The following is a 23,514-nucleotide window of genomic DNA, read 5'->3' on the forward strand; positions in this document are numbered from 1 at the left end:
GAAGAAAGGTAGAAATACAAAGAACTCAATTCCAAATAACATTGTCATGTTCTGCTGCATAGTTGAGGTAATCACCATTCAGTAAGTGCTGGTATGGGCGACTCTCTAAGAAAAGGATGCAAGTACAGTGGGCAGGTGAACCCACGGCCCAGGACTTGGGCACTCACAGCCTGCCACGTTTCTTCTGTATTTCACAATGGCTGATCCAAGGCGGGAGGGGTGCTGTTCATGTGTGGCATTCACATGAGAGAGATGGGCGTTGTGGGTCTTCAGCGCAGGACCTGTTGTGTCCTCAATGGACCTAGGATTGAGTCCCACATTGGATAGACCTTGCCAACTTTTATAAACCTCTCTCAAGACACTCTCCTCCAATATCGCTCCTCGAACTGATGTAATTTCTTATAGCGAAAAAATTAACCCCCCCTTGACCTTCCTATTCAACATGGATATCAAGAGAATTGTCTTAGCAGCAGCAGTTTTATGTTGGAAGCTTTGAGCATGGACTGGCTGTTGGGAGAGCTTTATGAGGTGTTCCATGATGTCTTGGCTTGAATTTTGCTTTTATTTTGATGTGACAAGATGTGTTGGACTGAGATGCCTTTGGGCTCTAGCCCTGGAATTTACAAAAAGAGAATACTGCAGGGTTATGGCGGGGGTGAGGCTGGAAGATGTTACCGACTCACAAAACTTCAGCACAGCAACATATGTTAGACGAATAAACTAACATTGGAACAGTAAATAACACATACACACACACACACACACACAAAGTGTGAGACAGTGAGAGAGAGAAAGAGAGAGAGCAAAGCCAGTGTTAAATTCTGGATATGCCTGCCAGGTCCTCATGCCTGCCTTTTTCTCTTATTCTTGTGGGAGTGGGAAACTCTTTGGTATCCTCCTTTCTCACCTGTAGGAATATAAGGAAGAAAGGCACCAGAAGCAAAAGTGTCTGGGCCTCTCTCAGTCATGCTTTCATTTCCACTTATTATCTAAAGTAATTCATTACTACTTTTGTGCTCTCTTTTCATCTTTTCCTTGAGCCTTCCCCTGAGATCCCTTGAAGGTGGCAGGTGACAGGCTGGCTTGTCCAGAACAAAGACAGTTATCCCTGGCTGCCACCTGTCTCCCAATGAGTGCCTGCCCCATCTTGTCACACTTTCTCTGTGTGTCTAATTTACACTGCAAGCCCTCTGGGCAGTGGCTTTTTTTTTTTTTCTTTTTTAAAAATTATCTGCTCTTCTCTGCTTACGACTAATGTTTAACTTCTCCACCCCAACTCCTCCTCATTCTTAAGAAAATGCCAACAGAAAAACATTTAAAATGATTGCTGCTGTATGTAAAAACAGGAGGGCAAAACCAAGGCACTGGAGGCTTTGGGTGGGTATTGGTGGAGGCCTGGCAGCAGTTGGTGATTGACAGGGAGAAGAGCTGAGTTAGTTAAGGAAGGGTCTCCTGGGTTTTGCTGGGAGTGGTGGCCAGACACAGTCAAGGACAAGGAACAAGGCCAGGACCTCTGATTGCTTTTCTCAGAACAGAAAAGACATTATTATTTGAACCTAGAGGCTGGGCAGTTTCCTGTGGTAGAAAAACTGACTGGCCTCATGGCCAGAGAAAGGTACCAACTACTTTCCTTGTTATTTATGGTTCTCGTATCCAATGTAGGAAGTTAGTGCTAGACAAGATCTAGGGCCTGGTAGAAGTATATATTTATTTAAACCAGCCATCTATTCATCTAGCCATCCATCTGTCTATCCACTGATCCATCCATCCACAATGATTAACTGCAGTGAAACAGAAGAAATTTTTAGAAGATAAATGTGGTCAAATGTCCTAAAGTTTTATCCACTAGCATTCAAGTAACTGTGATGTACATTCAAGTAACGGAGACTGGAGGACTGGAAATGAAAGGAGAAAGGCAATTATCTGGGCCCCTGTATTTGGGAAGCAGACATGGGGATCCTGCTGACAGAGCATTTTACGTCTGTAAAAATGACAGACGTATTCTTCCTCCTTCAAAATCCACAACAAAATAAACAACAACATCTGAAAAAAAAAAAAAAAGAGGAGAGGTCAATTCAGGAAACTTTCCTAGAAAAGTGGATGAGGTAGAAAAGAAAGGATAGGGAGGAGACCAAGCATTCTAGGTTGTGAGGAAGACCTAGGGGATGCCTGAGGGTGGGGATGAAGGGACTGACAAACATGTTCCATGGGCCATCTGTGGGTAGGGCACTCAGTCATGAAAGCAGTGATGGCATCTGAGGCAGGGCTAGAGGAATAGATGAGGTAGGAGGGCTCTGTCAGGGTGCAATGAGCATCCAATGGAGAAGGCACTCACTGTGAGCCTGGGGCTTACTGGGGAGGTGGAACAAGCAGGGAAGCGGTCCTTGGTGCAAGTGAAGATGCACGTTCCACATCAGGCTGTCCGCCCACAAGGAGAGCCCACACTTGTGGCTCTGAATCCATGTGGAGGAGGAAACGGTCTGGTTAAGATAGTGACAATGTGCTTTGTGTTTGTGCCTGAAGGGCCAGAGACCACGCTGTGGCACAATGAAGGTATTGAGAGTCAGCAGTCCCTGAGACTAGGTGTCCTAACAAGATGCCAAGGCCCAGAGAGACAAGAGCTGAGTACTTGCCATGAAGGTGCCGAGAGCTGTGGTCTCAGTCCTTGGAAACTTCATCAAAAGAAGCTGTTCTGAGCAAAATGCATTCCATGTGTTGGCCCTGCCCATGTGTTTCTTGTCAACCAGGCCTATCTTCCTGGGTTCGGAAGGGTTTCGTTTGAAATTTTATGAGCCTTGGCTGGGAAGCAGCACTTACCCCTGAGTTTGTGGGAGTTAATGGCCTTTTCTGGCAGCACAACTCTGGGGGCCTCAGGGAATTCCCAAATGCCAGGAAAGAAGAAACCCATAGACCATATTTCAACTGAAAATTATGCTTTATTTATAGGCAGCCAGGGAGAAAAGACTCCCCAGAACACTTCTCCAGCGTCACCTCAGTGTGGTGTGTCTGGGTTCACAGGCCCTTACTTGGGGCGACCCTTACAGCTCATGCCAGCACTCTGTGGAAAAGATATGCCTCACTCCCCAGTGCCAAATAAAGACATCAGCCTACATCCAGAGCAGAAACGGCATTTGTTCCTGAATCTTCCATTTTTGACATTTAAATAGAGAAGTCAAACTCTTCCTTGATACACTGACGTCCCCCTAATTTACTTCAACCGATATGTATAGGGCACAGACTGGGAATTGGTCATTGTATTGGGCATCATTATGAGCACAAAGGGACAGATATGAGATGGGCAATCCAGAAGGTCTTGGTTCAAGCCATTTCCTTCCGTTGTCTATCAAGTTCTGTCACTGGGACAAATCATTTCCCCTCCCTGGGCCTCTGCCTCCTCATTTGTCAAATGAGGAGCTTGGACCAAGGAATACAAATTCTGAAGAAATTCAGCATAAGAGGAAGAGTCTTAAAATATTAGTCCTAAAAGGTTAATTGAAGGAGATTCATGGAAGTGAATCAAATATTGGTGTTTTGTACGAGTGACACTTAACTGCTTCTTGTCTATGGCAAATGATGTCCCTGGGGTAGCTAAGAAAGACCCTTTTGCTGCCTGGTTTGGCCCTTTGTGAACCCTGCTAGCCTGACATGTCGCATCAGAACTCCCTACAGAGGAGCTGCTGTTCACAGCAATCAGCAGGGCCAGGCTCTTGACCTGTACCCCTGTCAGTGCTTCGCTATCTTGGACTGACCCTTGGCTTTGGCTGTTCTCTGCCCTTTGGACTTAGGGTTGCTGTTTTCTCTTCCTGTCGTGATTCTCAGTTTTCCCTCAAGGTCTTGGCTGGGACCCATCCATGGACTCATCTTTCTTTTTTTCAAACTACTTCAGATAGGATTTGAGTGTCCTGTTTGATCTCTTGTGACTCAATTTCTGTTGCTGGACAAAGAAAAAAGAAAGGCAAGGGAATTGGAAGATTTACAGTATAATACTCCTTGCTCGGCAGTAAGTATTGCACCAGAATTTTAGCCAAAAGGAATATGTATAAAAGAAACCATGTTAGATCGAGCTAAAATATGACTCACTGAGAATTCCAACTCTTGGTCTTAGATTTTTCCTTTGAGGTCACATATGAACAAGCCGAATTCCTTCTCATATGATAGATCTTCACATATTTAAGTATAATGATCAAGTCCCCAGCCTTCGGCGACCACCTCCTCTCCTGCCAAGTCAGTTCTTCTCTAGGCAAAACATGTCAATTTCTCTAGCATTCCTCAGATATTTCAGTTCTGAATCCTTTTGCCAACGTGATGGCTCTTCCTAATCCAGTTTAACTGATTTCTATTCCTCTTCCTTTGAGATGCCTGCAGCTGCACGCAATACTCTAGATAGGCTCCAATCAACCCAAGGAATTGAATTGCTTTGCCTTAAATTGATGTTTCCCGAAGTGTGTCCCATCAATCCCAGCCCCTGTGACATGGTCTGAAGTTGAAGTGTGGGTGATCACTTAGTTTCACAGTCAAATATGTTCGGGAAATCCTGCAGACTAATATCCCTCTTGGAGATTTCAGAATGTATGTTAGAGTACTAAAGGATCTGAGTAGTCCTGTCTACCTTTACTTCATCTAATTTTTACTTCATCTAATTTTTCCCGAATTATTCGACCACTGAGCCATTTGTTAAAGTATTACTCATTAACCCCCTAGTGTGGCATCGTTCAGCTTCCATTTATGTCACCTGAAATCATTTATTTTTCCTCTTTCCTTCCCTTTCTCCCTTTTCTTCCTTCTTCTATCACACTATCATTACATATTGATTTTAGTGTCAGTCAAACCTCCTACATATTTTTCAAACCTATTGCTGATAAATCACATGTGAAGTCCTTCACCCTTCTTCCCTTTATTTGGACAGTTGCTATTTGATATTCATCACTTATGTATTAAGCATGCCTTTATTTAAGCCCTTAATAAAAATGAAACCTCATAAATATTTGTTGAATAACTTTAGTACAGGACCGAGGCCTACACCCTTTGGACATGGTAATTCAATTAGCTATTAATTGTCCTAATCACACTAGTATTCAGTCCATGTTTCTCTATGCTTGCCCATGAGGCTATCTTGAAATGCTTGTCAAATGCTTTGCTGCAATCAGATTCACTACAAAGTTAGATTCTGTAATCTACCAGTCTAGACCCATCTTGTTGAAGCAGGAGACGAAATTGATATGGCAGGACTTTGTACTTCAGGGTCCTGTGCAGGAGTTTAGAAACACAGTTGAGCCTTGATGAGAGGGTAGGATTTAAAAAGTGGAGGGGATCATAAAAAGGATTGTGAACTGGTTGGGGTAAGCATGAGCAATGGATTACAGGCAAGTGTAGACATGATGGGAATGGTTAGGATAAATTTAACAATATTTATCCAGTGTTCACTACTGTGAGGTTTCATGCACTGAGCTGGCAGCAAAGGGGTTGGTTGAGATGGATAAATAACTCTAATTAACTTTGTAAGTACACTTAAAAGATAAAATGTGATGAGTGTTACATAAAAGGAAGGAGTAAAGTAACATAGAACATTTGTTCTGCAGAGTCAGGGAAGGCTTCACAATAGAGGTGGCCCTGAGCAGCTATGAAGACTGGGCAGGGCTGTGCCAGGGAATGATAGAGGGCTTCAGAATTCAAAACTTTGACGATGGAACAGATCTGTGAATGGAGGTGTCAATCTGACTGGATTAACATGGTAAGCATGATTTCTGGGTGTGTTTGTGAGGGTGTTGCCAGAGTAGACTGGTGTGTGAGTTGATGGACAGAGTGGGGAAGAAGATCCATCTTCAATGTGGGCAGGTGCCATCTAATTGGCGGGGGCATGAATACAACAAAAAGGCAGAGGAAAGGCGAATTTTTTCTTTTCCTGAAGCTGGGACACTCTTATTCTCCTGCCCTTGGACATCAGAACTCCAGGCTCTCTAATCTTGGGACTGTAGGACTTACACCAGTGACCCCTCAGGTTCTCAAGCCTCAGCCTTGGACTGAGAGTTACACTATCGGCTTTCCTGGTTCTGAGTTGTTCTGGGCCACACTACTAGCATCCCAGAGTCTCCAGCTTGCAGACGGCCTGTTGTGGAACCTCTTGGTCTCCATAATCTTGTGAACCACTTCCCCTAATATGTCCCCTTTCATCTCTCTCTCCCTCACCTCCCTCCCTTCTCTCCATTCTATTGGTTCTTTCTAGAGAACCCTAATACAAGATTCAAAGGATGACACACTCAATGCGATTAAGGGAAGACAAGACTTGGTAGGAATAAGGTGCCACTGGCATGACATAAAGGCATGACATGAAAAATCTGTGTTTAGGAAGATTGGTAAGACACCAACATGCTGACAGTATATGGAGGTGTCTTCCCAAGAGGGTCTTAAAACAGTCACAAGGAGATGAAGGCCCAGGCTGGGGTTGTAGCCATCTGGATGGAAAACCAAGAGCAGATGTAAATGTTTTTCAAAAGAAGAAATGGCAGGACATAATGACTGTTAGGATCAGGAAGAATGGAAAGAAAGGAGTCAAAAATGCTTGCAAAGCTTTCAGCTCATGAGTCTGGAGGGGGAAGATGAGGGTGACAAGTTCAGTCACAAGGAGGGGGTTCTGCTAAATGCCCTGCTGCCCACCAGTGGGTGAAAATCTTGGGATTAAACATTCTGAGTGTTTAGAGTTGATTTGGTGCCAACTGTGGTTTTTGTTTTATTTCAGACATCTCTCGATGTGGTAAGATTAACTCATGTCACTTTAATGAGCCAGCCTCACAGAACAAACACATTTTTGTATTTGCTGAACACAGGGTAGTGCAGGAAGTAATTCTGACATATATTGTCCTGAAGCCTAATGGCTCAACAGGACTTTGTATTTGGAGGTTTTCTCACTGTGGGACTTTTCATATGTTCAAACACTATGGCTCCTGTTCTGAGGCTGAAGTGGGTCTGAGATAAGCCCATATAGGTCCCTAGAGCCTCCATCCTGGCTTCCTTTTGCTCTTTTCCTAATAGACCTCTGGCATCAATCCACTGAAGAACCAGCTGGAATAATTGCAATTCATTAATTCATTGATACATTGCTTCTTTCATTCATGAAAGTTCTACCTGTTAATTTCTGATTGTCCCTTGTGGGAAAGAATCAGTTCTTACTTCCTCCTGGTCTTGCCTGTTCCCATCTTCCCCAGAGTATTGTATCACATTTTTGGTCTGTTTTCCTGATGGTTGCCATTTTCTGGGTGAGAACCATCCCAGAGTAAGCTGCATGCTGAGCTGTAGAACAGTGATGACCAACAACTGTCACCCATTTGCCCACCCTGCTTTTCACTTTGCCACTCCTAAATGTGCTTCAAAATCTTCAAGGACTATCAAAGTTGGGATAGGGCAGCTAAGGGATGATGACTAGATGTGTCTGCCTTTGCTTCTTGTCCCTCTTGAGAAGTGACAGGCTGGCTCTCAGCTCTCTCCAGGTCAGTGAGCCATTCAACAACAGCAGCAAGGAATGCGGAGTCAGGGAACACTGTGAGTAAGAGGTGCAGAGCCCCCACTGCATGGTCACAGTGACTTTTGCTCTTTAGCCGGAAAGGTGCTGTAGAGAGGATGCTCTCTGTACAGCAGCATTTGTCTTTGTACCCCACTCCCCTAACCCAGAACTTTAACCCATGTCCTCTCAGGGTCCCTGCCCCCAGGTCCTGCTCCCCAGACAGAGGTGAGTGCTGAGGAGAAGGACCAGCCACTAGCCTTTGGTGACCGGTGGGACTCCATGCCACCTATTTATTTTATATAGTTACTATATATTTTATATAATTTCTCTCTAATGTGCCTGTCTTGCCCATTTGAAAGAAAGCACATTTTCTTCTGATAGTCTCAAGATTTATTTAAGAAAAGTTGGTATAAGATAATCTGAATTTGTCAAACAAAAGAACGTAGGCGTTGTGGCAGGACTCACCCACCAGTTGCCAAAAATAGTAGTTATAATCTAATGAGTGATTATTAAATGAAAAGATCTTCATGCTATTTCATTTAATTTTTAAAAAGGCTCTATATGACCAGTGATCAGACTCATTTTACAGATCAGGAAACAGAGATTGAATAACTCTCCTGAGGTCACACAGGTTATGAATCAGAACTGTGCCACTTCAGGGTCATGCCTTCAGCTTCCACATCATTCGGCATCCCTCTGTCAGCTTAAAATGTCACGTCTGCCTCCCTAAGAACACATTCTTGGGGTGAATGCCTCCTTTCTCTCTCCCTTCCCCAAGGGTTACTCTTGGCATTAGAACAGTTAACACTTCCCAGCTCTATTTCCCACATCAATGTCTGGGATGCTGGTGGAGTGGTCTCAGATGATAAACTGTTAACAATTGTGTGTGAGTCTCCTTAGTACATTGACCCTTTGCTCCTCCCAGCGAAGCTGGGACCCCAGGCTTTGAATTTGTTCAGTTTCATGGAGAAACCCAGAGGCTATAGTTGTCCATCTATGAGGACATCAGGATGAGTGTGGTCCTAGAGTCTCTTGGCTCTTTATGTAGCTGGGCAGATGGAAAGAGGGAAAGGGCCACAGGTTTCTCTAGGCCAAACATCAGGTTATGCCTTTTTGGGCCCCAGAACATTTAAAGATTGGGCATCCCTTATGCTTTGAGGACAAGAACTGTTAATAACACAATCTCAAAGGAAATATATAACAACCTTATTTAATATTACTCTGGGACACTATCAAATGCAGTAGTGTCCACTTAAGTGTTGTCGACTATGTGGCTTAGAGCAGAGGGATGTGCACAGAGGGATGGCTGGTGGGACTGTGTGTCTAGGGTAGGAGGGGACAGGAAAGATCAATGGAAGAGAAACAAATTGTATAGATGGAGCTCCAGTGCTCCATGGGTGAGGGGTCCTTAGGGTAGGGAGAGCTGTCTTGCAGTGCAGTAAGCCTGTAATGACTGCTCTGGATCAGACACTCCGAGAATCCAGACATGGTAGGTTCTAATGTGTCATCAAGGCCACGTCTTGTTTTACAGATGTGGCATCTTGGGCCCTCAGAAGCAAGATGCTTATCCAAGGGCACCCAGCTAGTTTGGGACAAAATAGTAGCTAGAATTCACTTTCCAGACTTTCAGATTCATGACCTCTTTCTTGGACCTGGGCAAAACCTTGGGGCATTTTAGATGGAGCTGGGTTTTAGAGTCACCCACACCTGTGTTTGATTAGTCACTGACTGGCACCATGACCTTGGGCTCTGCCTGAACCTCACGTGGATCATCTATAACATGAAGGTAGTAGTATGACAGTGGGGGTGAGGATTGCATAAATAGTAGAAGTAAATCTCCCACATATCAGGGGTGCTTACTGAACCTCCTTCCTCTCATCTCTTCCAGCCACTCCAAATAGGGAAGAACAGTGAGCACTCCGGTCTATTGACCACAGATCCTGGACCCAAAGTTACTTAGATCTTTCACTTCATTCAGCTCTAACCAGTTTACTGGCATACTAAGTAATAATAATTGGTAATAGTTGTTACAACAATAATAGTTATAGCTGGAAACAGTGGCACAGCCTTGTAGTTCCAGCTACTTGGGAGGCCAAGGTGAGAGGATCATTTGAACCCAGGAGTTGGAGACCAACCTGGGCAAAATAGTGAGACTACATCTCTTTAAAAAAAAAAAAACAGAAAGCAATAGTTAACAAGGATTGTTTTGCGCAAGGTGCTATGCTAAATACCCACATTATCTCATTAAATCTTTACAGAATTAGAGATTCTTAGAGTAGGGATTATTACTATGCTCATATTAACAGAAGAGGAAACCAAGGCTTAGAGAAGTGAAATAATTCACAGGATTGCAAAGCTAGCCAGCAGCAGAGCTTGGATATGAACTTAGATTTGGCTGGTCCCAGAGCCCCTCTCTTAGCCACTGTAGTTTGCGTGACACAAAATATACAAAGCTCTGTGGAAAGTCTACTGTAAGTCCACCCACCCCGCTACCCCCAGCCTCCCTGACTTAGATCTAGAGGAGGCTGGCAGGCCTGCCAGGGCCAGCTGCCAGGAAGGACTTGTCTTCATCAATCCCACGGGGACTGCAACATGTTAGGAGCAAACAAAACATGAAGAGAAGGCTTCCCAAGGCGTCCAGCCTCCCTGATTAGTCAGGCTGGCTGTCTTAAACCCTTCAGCCACAGCATCAAGGTCGTAAAACGGAGGGTTGCAATTTCCTCTCTTCAGTCCTGGCTCTGGCGGCATTAGGAATTGATGGAGGAAGGGGGCACTCCAGCAGGTCTTGACTCCTTGCTCAGCAGGGTCTGGGATGTTTCGCAGACTGTGCTGTAGTTAGGACTGAAATGGCATTTACATCTCTGGGCTCAGAAATGGTGTCTAAAAGAAAGCAACCACCACCACTAACATGTTGTAGTTTTATAATATATGGAGCATTTGTGCTTTATACCTCGTGCCTGTGGCTCCTGATTGTTTCTTAAGTTTCCTGAGCCAAAGTCTGTGAGTCTTTTCAACTATAAATATTACAGTTTTCAATAAAGGCTAAAGTTTTCAAATACTTGTCAAATTACTTTGGTTCTTTTGCCCTTGAAGGAGCAAAATAATGCGGATCTAAGCATTATCTTTCTCATCTCTAAAAGGAGGTAATACTGACCTTGCCTGCTGTACATGGATGTTGTGAAGATCAGATGAAAGGCATGTAAATTGGTGTTGGAAGCTCTAAAGTCCTAAAACCATGTAAAATAACGTAAATTTATGGTTATTTAAATGCATGTATATAGCTTCCTGTGCAATGCAAATACTTCACTGTCCATCTATGAAATGTATCTGTCCCTCTCTGATACACTGTAGTAACTGTGATCGCTAACATTCACGTAGCAATAAATGGTGTATTATTTCATATTATCTAAACTGTTAACTTGAACTCTTATTGTTATTTAGCATTTTGTATAATAATAATTCTTTCTTTTTCAATTGTATGATAAGTGCCATCCTGGTGGAAACTGAATTTTAAACCATTTCTAGATCCTGTCTGGTGTCACATGTGGCTTGCCTAGGTTAAGAATTCTTTAAAGGGGGCAACTTTCCCAAGTTTCCCATTCTTGGCACAGAGCTTTCACAGGAAATGTCAGTGGAGTCCATTTCAACTGTTTATTAACAACTTTCAAGAAAAATCACTTTATGCTGAATCAAATACAATAAGGGATACAAGAAAATGAGTTGATAGGAACTGAACCCCCATCATGGAAAGAACCGGGTAGAATTTTTCAAGTAGCTAACTCAAGAGCATGGTGAGTATATATGTGTATGTGTATATACCGAAATCATACACGTTAAATAAAAGAAAACCAAAGTAGTATAATAGTTCTGATTCTGGCGTTTGTTACCAAAAAAAACGTGCTCTATAGAGTATTAGTGAGATCCTGAACCAGGCGTGATTAAGGAGAGTTTTTCTGGTGAATTGAGTTTTAGGCCTCTACCTCTGTTGTCCTCTTCTGGGTGTCAAGTTGATTCAGAACAGTACATATGTCACTTTCTTTGATTAATCACAGGGGTTCACACTGACTGTGGAAAAGGCTCATTCTCTACCTATGAGTGGTTTATTTATTTATTTATTTATTTGCTCTGTTGCCAAGGCTGGAGTGCAGTGATCCTCCCATCTCAGCATCCTGAGCAGCTAGGACTATAGACGTGCACCACCACACCTGGCTAATTTTTAAATTTTTTGTATAAAACGGTCCTCAGGATCTCACTATGTTGATCTCAAACTCCTGGTCTTAAGTAATCCTCCCACTTCAGCTTCCCAAAGTGCTGGGAATGTAAGTGTAAGCCACCATGCCTGGCCTTATGAATGGTTTAAGGGACAGAATTGTCATCCCTCTGATTACTTCAATATTTATTCTGATCTTGCTATTTATTGTGTGCAATAAATTGTGTGCAATGCTGGACCTAAATGAAGAAGGACTTTGTCTTTTTTTTGCAAATTTTGTAGTGTATGATAGAATCCCTGCTTTCTTTGGCCTATGGCAGTTGAGAATTTATAAGATTCCATAAAAGAACAAATTTAGGACTGATGATGCTAACTTCATCATCCTTCATCACATATGGTTACTTTCGGTGCACTCTCAAACTCTTCCTCTCCACCTGCCGAAGTAGGCTGAGCTTTTGCCATTTAACAATTTCGTATCTGCTGCACATCTTGCACGCAAAACTTCATTTGTAAATTTTGTTAATATGGTTCCTACTTTGGCTTAATGGCCTCTATTTTATTGTCTGTCCTACACAGAATTAACATTAAGGCATGTCCTTTCAGGAAGAAAAATCATGTCCTTTCAGGAAGAAAAGGCAAAAGAACCTGAGCACTGCACCATTATGCTTCCAATTATTAGGTGATAAATGAGTCCTGGACACCCAGCGAAGGTAGAAGGAATGAAGCAGGATAGACGATGTCAGAAGGAAATGTGTCTTGAGGAACGAGATAGGGATCTAAGTGGGTGCCCAGGATTGATTGCATGAATAAAACAAAGACTTCAGCCCAGGGAGGAAGACAGAAGATAGCATGGTGCTGTTGGATATATATGTCTTTGGAGATTATACATACATACACACACAATATACTGTGGATATATTTATAATCTCCATAACATATTTTATATGTTTTATATAAATAATATCCAAAGACATGTATTTGTGTGTGTGTGTGTGGCCAGTGTGAAGGGTATGCCCTAAAAGGTGGAGCTGAAATGTCTGAAGAAGTAGAATATCTGATAAATTCTGGTATTACTTTGTGAATTTCTCTCTTAGAAAATGGAAGAAGCCATGGGGTGAACTGGCACTGTGGACTTGTTTTCAATGTATTATTTCATTTTGAAAATATATGAAAATACAGAGAATAATCTAACACAAATGAATGTATAACTAACCCCCAGAATTAACAAGTGTGACTGCGTTGAGACATTTGCTCTGGACTTATTAAAGAACTAAGTCATTACAGATAAAGTTGAAATTCCCTTTGCACCCCTTCCTCAGTTCTGTGTCCCTTCCTCCCTCCCCAGAGACTGCCACCATTTTAAATTTGGGAGAATCCTTCCGATCTCTAGACTCAATGCTTATCAATAAGAAAAAACTATTTTTTTTTTTTTTTTTGAGACGGAGTCTCGCTCTGTCGCCTAGCCTGGAGTGCAGTGGCCGGATCTCAGCTCACTGCAAGCTCCGCCTCCCGGGTTTACGCCATTCTCCTGCGTCAGCCTCCCGAGTAGCTGGGATTACAGGCGGCCGCCACCTCGCCCGGCTAGTTTTTTGTATTTTTTTTTAGTAGAGACGGGGTTTCACCGTGTTAGCCAGGATCGTGTTAGCCAGGATGGTCTCGATCTCCTGACCTCGTGATCCGCCCGTCTCGGCCTCCCAAAGTGCTGGGATTACAGGCTTGAGCCACCGTGCCCGGCCCGAAAAAACTAATTTTAAAGATGAAGAAATAGCAGAAACTTTGGGAGAAACAGTCTTAGAAGTAGCAAGGATGCGAACTCTGGCACCGTCCTTGGATTGAGTGAAGCAAATGTCATAGAAAATCAGATGTAAACCCAGGGCTCTGAAAGTGAAGCAGATTTAAAAGCCTAGAAGAATCTGAGTCATAATTGGGGCTATTTAGTTGCAAATAACTCTGATAAGGAAGAAAGAGGGAAACCACCTGTAGAAATATGTAGTTTTTGGTGCGCGCCTGTAGTCCCAGCTACACTCAGGAGGATGAGGTGTGAGGTGAAAGAAATAACGTAGTTGCCTTAGGAACTCTGGTTGAGTTCAGTTTTCTAAAGGTACATTTGTGAGACATGTGTTATAAATAAAGTTTCGAGGCCACAAAAGAAATAGCACTTGAATATAAAATTTTATTTTTAATTCTCAGTAAGGCAATGTACTTCTAGAGAAGGGTACACCCTTACAGATGGAGCAATGGTGAGTGCACACTTGGATAAGGGAGGGGAAGGGATTCTTATTGCTGATGCACGTGGCCCCTGCTGCTGTGTGGTTCCCCTATTGGCTAGGGTTAGACAGCACAGGCTAAACTAATTCCGACTGGCTAATTTAAAGATAGTTATGGGGCGAGTGGTTTGGCAGGAAAAATGGATATGGCAGAGCAGGAAATCGGAGTGAGTCAGAGTGGAGAATGAGCGGGTAATCAGAATGAGTCGGGACGGAGCAGGTAATCGAAAAAGGCTGCTTTAGGAGGAAGTTAAGTTTAAAAGTAGAAGGCAAAGAATTGAACATGCTGACATATTGAGTCTTTGAAGAGAAATTTAGAACTCATATCCAACACATGGAAGGAAGACCTACCCAAGGTTAACAGAAACCTATAAGAAGAATGTCAGAATTCCTAAACTGCAGAAGATGATCAAAGGAGACACAGGTCCATGTTTTGGATGGCTGGTGAAATGTTAATGGACGATGAACGAAACCAGAGCTACTCGAACTCTAATTTTGTATCCATTGTCTCCATAAAGGAGAATATCTTCCACATAGGAAAGGTGTGGACCAGTGATAAAAATGGGTGGAGGCCTGAGAGAGGTGAGAAGCTGGTGAGAGGGCCTGCAACATAGTCTTTCAATGAATTGCAATTCCCAGGGGCCGGATGCAATTGCAGATGTAATTATGGAATATTAAGTGCTTCAAAATTGGGGATAGGCAGATGCCTCAGTATTCAAAATGGTGGGAAAAGTATATTCAGGAATTCAGAGACCAGAAAGTTTGCTTCCATTCTGAAAAAGAATGGGCAAGTGGTATGGAGAGAAGCTCATAAGAGCAGATATTCACAAGAGGATTCCTCCACCTGAGGCCCTTCACTTCCTGTTGGCAAAAGAATCAGGAGATGCAATTCGGTGAGGGCAGCCCTACCTCCAAGGGAGAAGTTGAGGGCGGGAACTACCAGAAAGTATTGAGTTTACATGGCCTTTTCAGTCCAGTCCTTTAGATGTCTCTCACCTCTGAACCTTCTTTTTGGGTCTTCAGAAATCCTTTATCAGCCCCTTGATTTAAAGACATGAAAGCTTGGGTGCCTGGATTGGCAAGGTCTGGAGAGTAGAAGCAACCTGTCCAAGTTTATCACAGCTATTAATGGCCAAGCTGGGATTAGAGCCATGTGAGATGACGCACCACCTGGGGTTCTCCCCATTTATTCCCCACTTGTACTGCCTAGCATGTACTTTTAATCTGTACTTATATATCTTTTATCTCCCCAGTAAGACTGCATTCATTTTACATTGATTGAACATTTAATGTGTGCCAGGCACTGTGCTAGATGCTTTGTGAATATAAAGAGGATTAAAATCTTGTTCTTGGATTTAGTGTGCTTCTAATGCCGTAAGGGACTTAAGCAGACTCACAGAAGAGGTAGAATGCTATGAGATCACGGTGGAAGGGAGCATTGTGAATTTGAGGGTCCAAAAAGACTTTACCAGGAGGCATGAACTTTCCAAGGGCAGAGAGAATACCTGACACAACTTGGTATTTTTTCCAGTCTGGAACAGCATGCTAGAAGCCAGGAGAGTGAGCTGAGACCTCAGCAGAGCTTACTGTTTCAGAATTTAGAGAACTAGCTAAACCTGTTCTTGATCCCTGCTCTGGAGGATGCTAGGGACCAATACATTTTTCTTTTTCCTTCCTCTCCTTCTCTCTCTCTCTCTCTCTCTCTGTCTCTCTCTTTTTTTCCTCATGCCACTCAGTTCTCCTGGGCTCCTCTTCAAAGATTTAATGAACTTTGGAGCCAGGATATATCACAAGCTGGGAACAGAGAGGCCAATGAATCACACCAGGAGGCCGTGAGTTTCCACCCCTTGCACTGGCTCTGAGGCTGGACTGCACCCAAGGCTGCCTGCAGGAATGAGAGGAAGTTATGGGGTGGAAAGCATTGCATCTTGGGGCCTTCTCTCTGAGGCAGCATGGAAGCATCCACAGCCCAGTCAGGAAATTCAGAGAAAGAAACGAAACCAATGACACGGATATTAGGAACACATTCTTTCCCACTGAGCCTTGCTCCCTGGAGTGCGGGCCTATGGGGTGGTTTGTAACAGAGGCAGCTCTCTGGGTGCCTAGACCGGCAAGAACTGAAATTTGGCCTGAGACTACACCAGGTTCCAGATTCCAGTGGTGAGCTCCAGGATCCTGTGGGGATAGTCTGCTGTGGGCTCTGCCACCAAGGCCAGGTACTCATTAATCTGTACTGGGTATCTGCCACAGGAGCCTGGTCTGAAGTAGGTAAAGTTGGGAAGGACAGAGCCATGAGAGTCATTAGGTTTTAAAAGTCAGCTTTATTATTCTCTTATTAGGTTGACCTAAGTGCGCAAAGCCAATTTTCCAAAACTAAGAAGGACTTCATGTTACTGATAGGTGGGTTGGAATATAGAGCCTCTAAAGTTCTTTTCGTCTCAGGAATCTAGAATTCCATAAGATGGACTTTGAAGGAGCCCATGTATCCTCTGCTTTTTCTTTGTCATGATGTTATCGTTCTCATTTACTAGGTGGATGACCTTTGGCTCTTACCTTTTCTGGATGTCCTATCTTCACATGTAAAATAGGCCTAATACTTTTCTACTGCTCTAGGTTGTCTTGAAAACTATATGAAGTAATATATGTAAAAGTGCATGGTTAAAATTCACAGAGGCTTAATAAACATAAAATGTGTTCTCTTCCTTCCTTCTGTGCTCCCTGTCTTCAATAACTCAGAAGGAGACTGATGCAGGCAAGCATAATAAACCGAAACTAGTCTTGTGCAACAGTCAAGTTGCCAGTGAATATGCATTAAGAAGACCCTCCTTGCCCTACCCCAGACAAAAATTTTATCTCCCAAGTCCTGTGATAATGTCTTTGATAATGCCTGATGTGGTGCCATTAGTCATTGTGTGTGTCAGATGGTCATATTATACATATTAGTCATTAAAACCTTAGTATAAAATAATTTTAAAATCAGAGCTTGTTAAGGTTGGAGACCATTTTGTCCAACTCTCACCAGCCCCCTCAAAGAATTATTTTGTTAAGTTTCCTGACAGTCATCTAGACTCTTCTTGAATGATTCCAATGATAAAGAGCTCACTACTTTATGAGACAGCCCACTCATTGTGGTACAGCTGAAGTTGATTAGATATTCTTTTTTAAGTTGAAATAAATCTCCCTTCTCAACATTTTCTGTCTTTGGCCTGAGTTCTGTAAAATAGACCAAGCAGAGGTAAATCTGCTGCCTCATTCATCTGACAGCACTTTAAATCATTAAAAATAGTGATCTTCTCTTTTTCAGCCCCCATCACTTGGTTTATCTGATTTTTTTCTCATGTAATAGAGTTTCTAGATCTTTTAGATGCTTTATAATCCAAGTCGCTCTTCTCTGAGGATGCCCACGTTTTCCGGCATTCTCAACTTATGGCACCTGAACACTACCCCAGGATGGTTCTGACAATGTAGTGGATGGGAGGTTATAATCTCCCTTGGTCTGGATTTAGGCTGATAGTATTACAGAGGGTTTTTTTTTTTGTTTGTCTAATCAGATTACATGGTTGTTTAATATTTAGTGTCTAATAAATTAATACCTCAAGATATTTATATAGTAGTTGCTATCAACTTATGCATTCCCCTGATTAGACTATTATATTAAGCAATTTAATGTTTTAATTCTAAATGCAGATAATTTTATTCTTAGTTAAAAGCTCTCTCTCTTCCCCCATTTGTTTCAGACCATTGCTTTGTCTGTTTACTGGATCTTAACTTGTCAATCCACCCACTAGTGGTTCCTCCCAGCTTTGTGTCATCTATAATTTTAACTAAGCAGGTCCAATGACAGATCCCTTCAGCCCAACACTAAAGGCTTTATTAAAACTGGCACATATCCATCATCCCTGAGTAAGATTGCTGAACTGTAAAATTATTTAATAGTTCTCTCATTGAGGCTACAACCTTGAGAATTCCCAAGCTTGGCCATTTCCAGTCATTCAGTTAGTAAGTGAAAGTTTATTTGTTAATCTGGGTGGGGTTCTTAAAATGCATATACTTGGCAGAAAATGTTAATTGGTATGAAGTTTCTGGATGCCTACAATGCCACCTACCCAGGTGGAGTGATGCAGAAATTATTATTCTAACCCAGGGGCAAAATATTCATTCGTTGACTATGAGGAACATCGGGAAATGCACATGAGAAATTATTGACTTGTCTTGATGTCTCAGAACATTAAGGAAGAGCTGACTAGACCTAATTCTGCTAGTAAAAGGATTCCTCACCCACCCAAGGATGTCCAATCTTCAAGGGATTCTCTGTTTTCACTTTGTTCCTTTCATCAGCAATTACATGAGTAGCTTCTGCTGTTGTGAGGAACTGCTAAGAAAATCAAGGATTTGGTGATTGGGGAAGGAGGAAGTATTGTCATTAGGAGGAAACCTAAAACTTGGCAAAGGAAGCCTTGAACATTGGCCTTCATGGTGAGAGAAGTGGACCTGGGAGTGGGGCCTGGTGTCAGGAATAGGTGAGAGGGAGGAAGGGGTTGTGTATAAAACTATTTTCCTGAGACCATAGGCTTAGCTTGGTCATCTGGGTTGGTTTTTGCCTCTATCAACTGGTATATATTCTTGCAGGGGGATGAGCATGAAGCAGTCATCACTCTCAAGTTTGATCCAAGATATTTGGAATCCCTCAGCATACCAGCCTCCTATGGAAACATTTACCAACTTATCAGGGATGTGGAAGACACAAACTTTGGGTGAAAGCATCATATTTTCATGTAATTTGTGAAGGCCAAGGAAGGGTCTTCTTGTTTAAATGGCATATGGCTTGCAGTTTCTGATACAGCTTTTCAAAATATCCGAAAGATATAAATATTCCTGAAGGACCAGAAAAAAAGACAAAACCCTATAACACTAAAGATTAGTATTAATGGACAATCTCGTGCTATAATCTAAGAAGAATCACCTTAGTATAAGAAAGATGGAGCTAAATTAGAGGAATAAACCTTGCATAGGTTTCTCTTTATGACACAGCCAGGTTTTATTTATTTAACTTCATGAAACAAAACACCTAGGGTGCAGGGGGAAGTAATTTCATAATTCCTTGATGTCTGCTTCATTGACCAGAGGCTGAGGATGTTTACAAACCATAAAACAGGAGAACATTCATTTAGGGAATGGGATAGAGCATTTTGATCTACCTGAAAACTGTTCTTCCACCACTCATTTATCTTCCTCTATTTGTAGACAGATATAGTCTAGTCAGTTATGAAAATAATATCATTGTATTGGGAAAAGTCACTGTACTTCTAGAAAATAATTCTGATGACAAAAATGAACAGAAATTGGAGAAAAGATGGAGGGAAGAGCTGGAGAAACTAGTGGTTGAACATTTCATTTAAATAGGTGTAGTTCTCATGAGTAAAGTAGGTAGAGTCAGAGAGAAGAACAACATTGATAACAATACATGCTGGAAACTATAGATTTCCTGGAACCATGTTTGTTAAAGGTATTAGAGACTCAAACAATGAGTTTAGGAAAAATGCCACTGAAGTTGAACTAGATGAAATTCTGTTAAACACAGTAGTAACCTGAGCTGTGAATATCAACCCACCCTTTATCTGTTGAATGGAGGAGCCATCCATTAGACTAGGAGTTAGAGTGGACTCAAGGACAATTCATATACCCTGGTGTTGGCAAAGACTCATAGTATATAGTTCCTGCCTCATAAGAGGATGAATGAAGAGGAGAAATTGTCCATGGAGAGCACCAAAAAATACTACATGACAAAGAAAATTTAACATCACTGTGAAAACTCAGAGGAAAGAATTTCTATTTCTAATGACATGAAAGAGACTGGAGAAATCCTCCAAGTTTAGAACACCTAAAAATGCTGGATAATTTATTTAAATGCTTTTCTAAGTGGGTGGGAAAGTAAAATACATCTTCAAAGCCTGAAAATGCCAAGAGAGTTATGGCCTGCATTTGTCATGGAGCATATGTGGATCCCTCATGGCCTAGAGCCTAGACTTTAATTAGGCAGAAGATAAAGCCCACATAAGGTGAGAGTGTAGTCAGATCTGAAACTACTACATGAAGCTGGCATTACTGTAAGGCAGAATCCTCAGTGGTCAGTTACAATAAAACTTCACACCATCGAGATTGTGGGGAACCTTGCCTGTTTGGCTTTGATTCTGGGTGGAGTGAAATAAGGTAAAAGCCTTCTGCAAGAAGTCTTCACCTCAAGTTTGCCTTCACAGGTATCTGGGACCAAACTCCCCAACAACTCTAAAACTTAAAAACTAACCTCCAAGCTGTATATTCACTTTAAAGAGGAGTCAGGATTGGTAGTCTACCCAGATCCATGGAAGAATCAAATGAAAATCCTCTGTGGGAATATTTTCAACACACACACACACACACACACACACACACACACACACACACACACAGCGCCATCGTGTGCTAGAATCAGAACACACAATAAACTGCAGAATCAGATGCACAATGCATTAGAATTGTTAAAAATGGAAGTAAATAGGGCATTTAGAAATATAAAAGAGGAGATTATAAGAGTGACTAAATGATTTGAAAAGGAATCAAATAGAATTAGAAATTCAGTGTATGGATTAAAGAGGTTAAATAACAGTTTAGAATCACCAAAAGAAAAAATCAGTGAGTTGAAAGACAGACTGAGATATTATCCAGATTTTAGTGGAGAGACCCAAGAAAAAGAAAAACAGAAATGGAATATTGGAAAGCACGGAGGTTAGCATAAGGTATGCCATTACCTTAATCAGACTTGCACAAGGAAATATTATAGACAATGAGTGGTTGTAAAGGATAATATTCAAAGAGATAATGGCTGAGAATTTTCCATCATTAAAAAATAAAACAATCCTTATACCAGGAAGCCAAAGTAGAATAAACAAAAGGAAATCCACACCTAGACACATCATTGTAAAGTGCAGAACAAGAAAGTTCATAAAAATCATAAAGATCATAAAAGCCATCAAAAGAGAAAAAAATCAATAACCTGCAAAAGAATGCCAGTTAGGTTCACAATAGACTTTTAAAGAGGAACAATGGAAATCAGAAGACAATAGTATAATGCCTTATAATTGTAAACCTAGAAGTATATACCCAGGAAAAATTTCTGACAACAATAAGAGTAAAATAAAACTTCCACAGAAATAAAAACTGAGAGTTTACAACCAATTTATTCTTATTAAAGACAATTCTAAAGGGTATACTTAAGGTAGAAAAATAAAACTATAAAAGAAGATATAAAATGCAAGAAGAAATAGTGAGCAAAGAAAATGGTAAATGTGGGAAAATATAATCACTAACTAAATCAAAGTTACAATAAAATCCAATTTTGGAGAAAAAACAACATAAAATTAAAATCATGGAGAAAAATACATGTAAATATGACTGGGGTGGAAGGTTGCTGTGATTTAGCAATGAAGTGTTCTAAGCTCTATTTCCAAGGAGATGGTAAAAACTTTTGCTTAACTTTGACTTTGTTAGGTTATATGTGTATATTAAAAGTCTAGGATGACCAATAAAAGAATAGAAATTGTAAAAATTTTAAATTAGGTGATGGAAAAAATATAAGAAATAAGAAAAAGCCCCTACAAAATCTAATTAATCTAAAAGAAAGCAAAAAATCAAATGAGCATATATGAAATATAACAAATGGAAGCACAAAATATAAAATTTTAAGTAAGTAAAAATATATTATGAATTACAATAAATGTCAGTGGACTAAATTCCCCAGTGAAAAGTAAAAGGCTGGATTTCAGAAGATAAAAACAAAAGCAACATCTAGTTTTATGCTGTTTATAATTGTCAAAAGGAAAAAATTACAACAAATTAATTTAAAGATATTAATTTGCTGATTTTCATGGTTGTATTGTGGTTATGTAGGAGAATAAGGAAATACAAATTAATGTGTTTAGGCATGATGAGAGCATCAGATTGGCAATTTATTTTTAAATAGTTCAGAAAAAAGTTATTTGTACCTCACACAGCTTTTCTATAAGTTTGGCATTGTTTGAAAATAAAAAATATCTTTTAAAAAAAGAAGAAAGAAGAAAAAGAATTTCCAATAAAATGACAAATATTGAAGCTAGGCAAAGAAGATGCAACAAATGAATAATAGTAGTTTCAAAAGGAGAAACTCAACAAATACTAAAAGTAACAGAACAAACACTAAAAACTGTAAATGAATAAAACTTTTCTGACAAAAAATGAAAATACAAATGGGAAAACACACATGCATTTGAGAATACTCACCCAGTATAACCAATACCAAGACATACACAAATATAGACTTCGTATACTAAAATTGCACTTTAAAGAAAAAGAGAAAATCCTTTTGGAATCCAGACAAAATATCCTGTGATTTATAAAGAAAAGAAAATTATGGTAACATCAGAATTTTTCACAGTAAAATTTTATGTTGGAAGAAAAAAGGAATATCATTTAAGATAGCCTGGGAAAGAAAATAAAAAACAAAAGCTTTTATATTCAGCAAAACTGACTTTTAAGTAAAAGCAACAAAAACTGTCAACACACAACAACTCATGGAACATTGTTCTCATGAGCTTTTCCTGAGAAATCTAATAGAGAAAAACTTAAATGATTAGAGAGACATTAACAGAAATGCTGCCACCTGGCCTCTATTTCAGGATCTTATCTTCATTGTTGTCAGCAAGTTAAGTCCTCTAACAGCCTCTTTTACTATCAGCCATGGCCTACAGAGGGGAGCCTTCATTTCTTTGCTGGCAATTTCACCAGCACATTCTTTATTGTTTCTGTAAATAATGTGTAACTATGTTCAAGTGGAAAATAATCATCTAGCAGATCTCCTAGTAGTACATAGTATATCCATTCCAGTATTCCCAGTTTCTTGAGATTTCCTGCCCCTACCTCCCCATTCAACTGGATATTAAAAACAAAAAACAAAAAACAAAAACCTCTTCATCTACCATATGTCATGGCAAGTCTGGCATTTTCAACTCTACTCAGTGTGAGCCACTGGTTTTTCAGTGCTCCGTTAAGCCCTCCTATTAGGAAATTTGAATCATCTCTGGGGGCCTTGCCAGTATTTTAAATCCTGTGTCTTATGAGAATGTTCCCAAGTCAATGAACCCTTCTCTGTCTAATTATATCTTGAGGCCACTTGGTTAATCACTCTCAGAATCCAGTCCCAGGAAAGCTTGACTGACTCCTCCTGAAATATGCTGGTTAGTTCTTTAAGTTCCTTTGGTATACAGACCACTTTCTCTCTTACTAGTTCCAGCACATCCACCACTGGGATTTGTTGCAACTGAACTGTAGATATAGGGCTAGAGAATGGCTAGGAGAGGAGGTGGGATGGTTACTGAAAGGAACACATGCTACTCTCCAGAGAAGAAGATTCCAGGCTCTTTTCCAGCAAGAGGATGGGAGGAAGGTAAGGGAGACCATGCTGGTTTTTAGGAGTGGGGCTGCATATGCAAGCTAAGAAGCTTTGGAGGAGTTTTGGTAGTCAAAAT

This window comes from Rhinopithecus bieti, unplaced genomic scaffold (genome assembly GCF_001698545.2).
Source record: "Rhinopithecus bieti isolate Rb0 unplaced genomic scaffold, ASM169854v2 scaffold_3040, whole genome shotgun sequence".
NCBI lineage: Eukaryota > Metazoa > Chordata > Mammalia > Primates > Cercopithecidae > Rhinopithecus > Rhinopithecus bieti.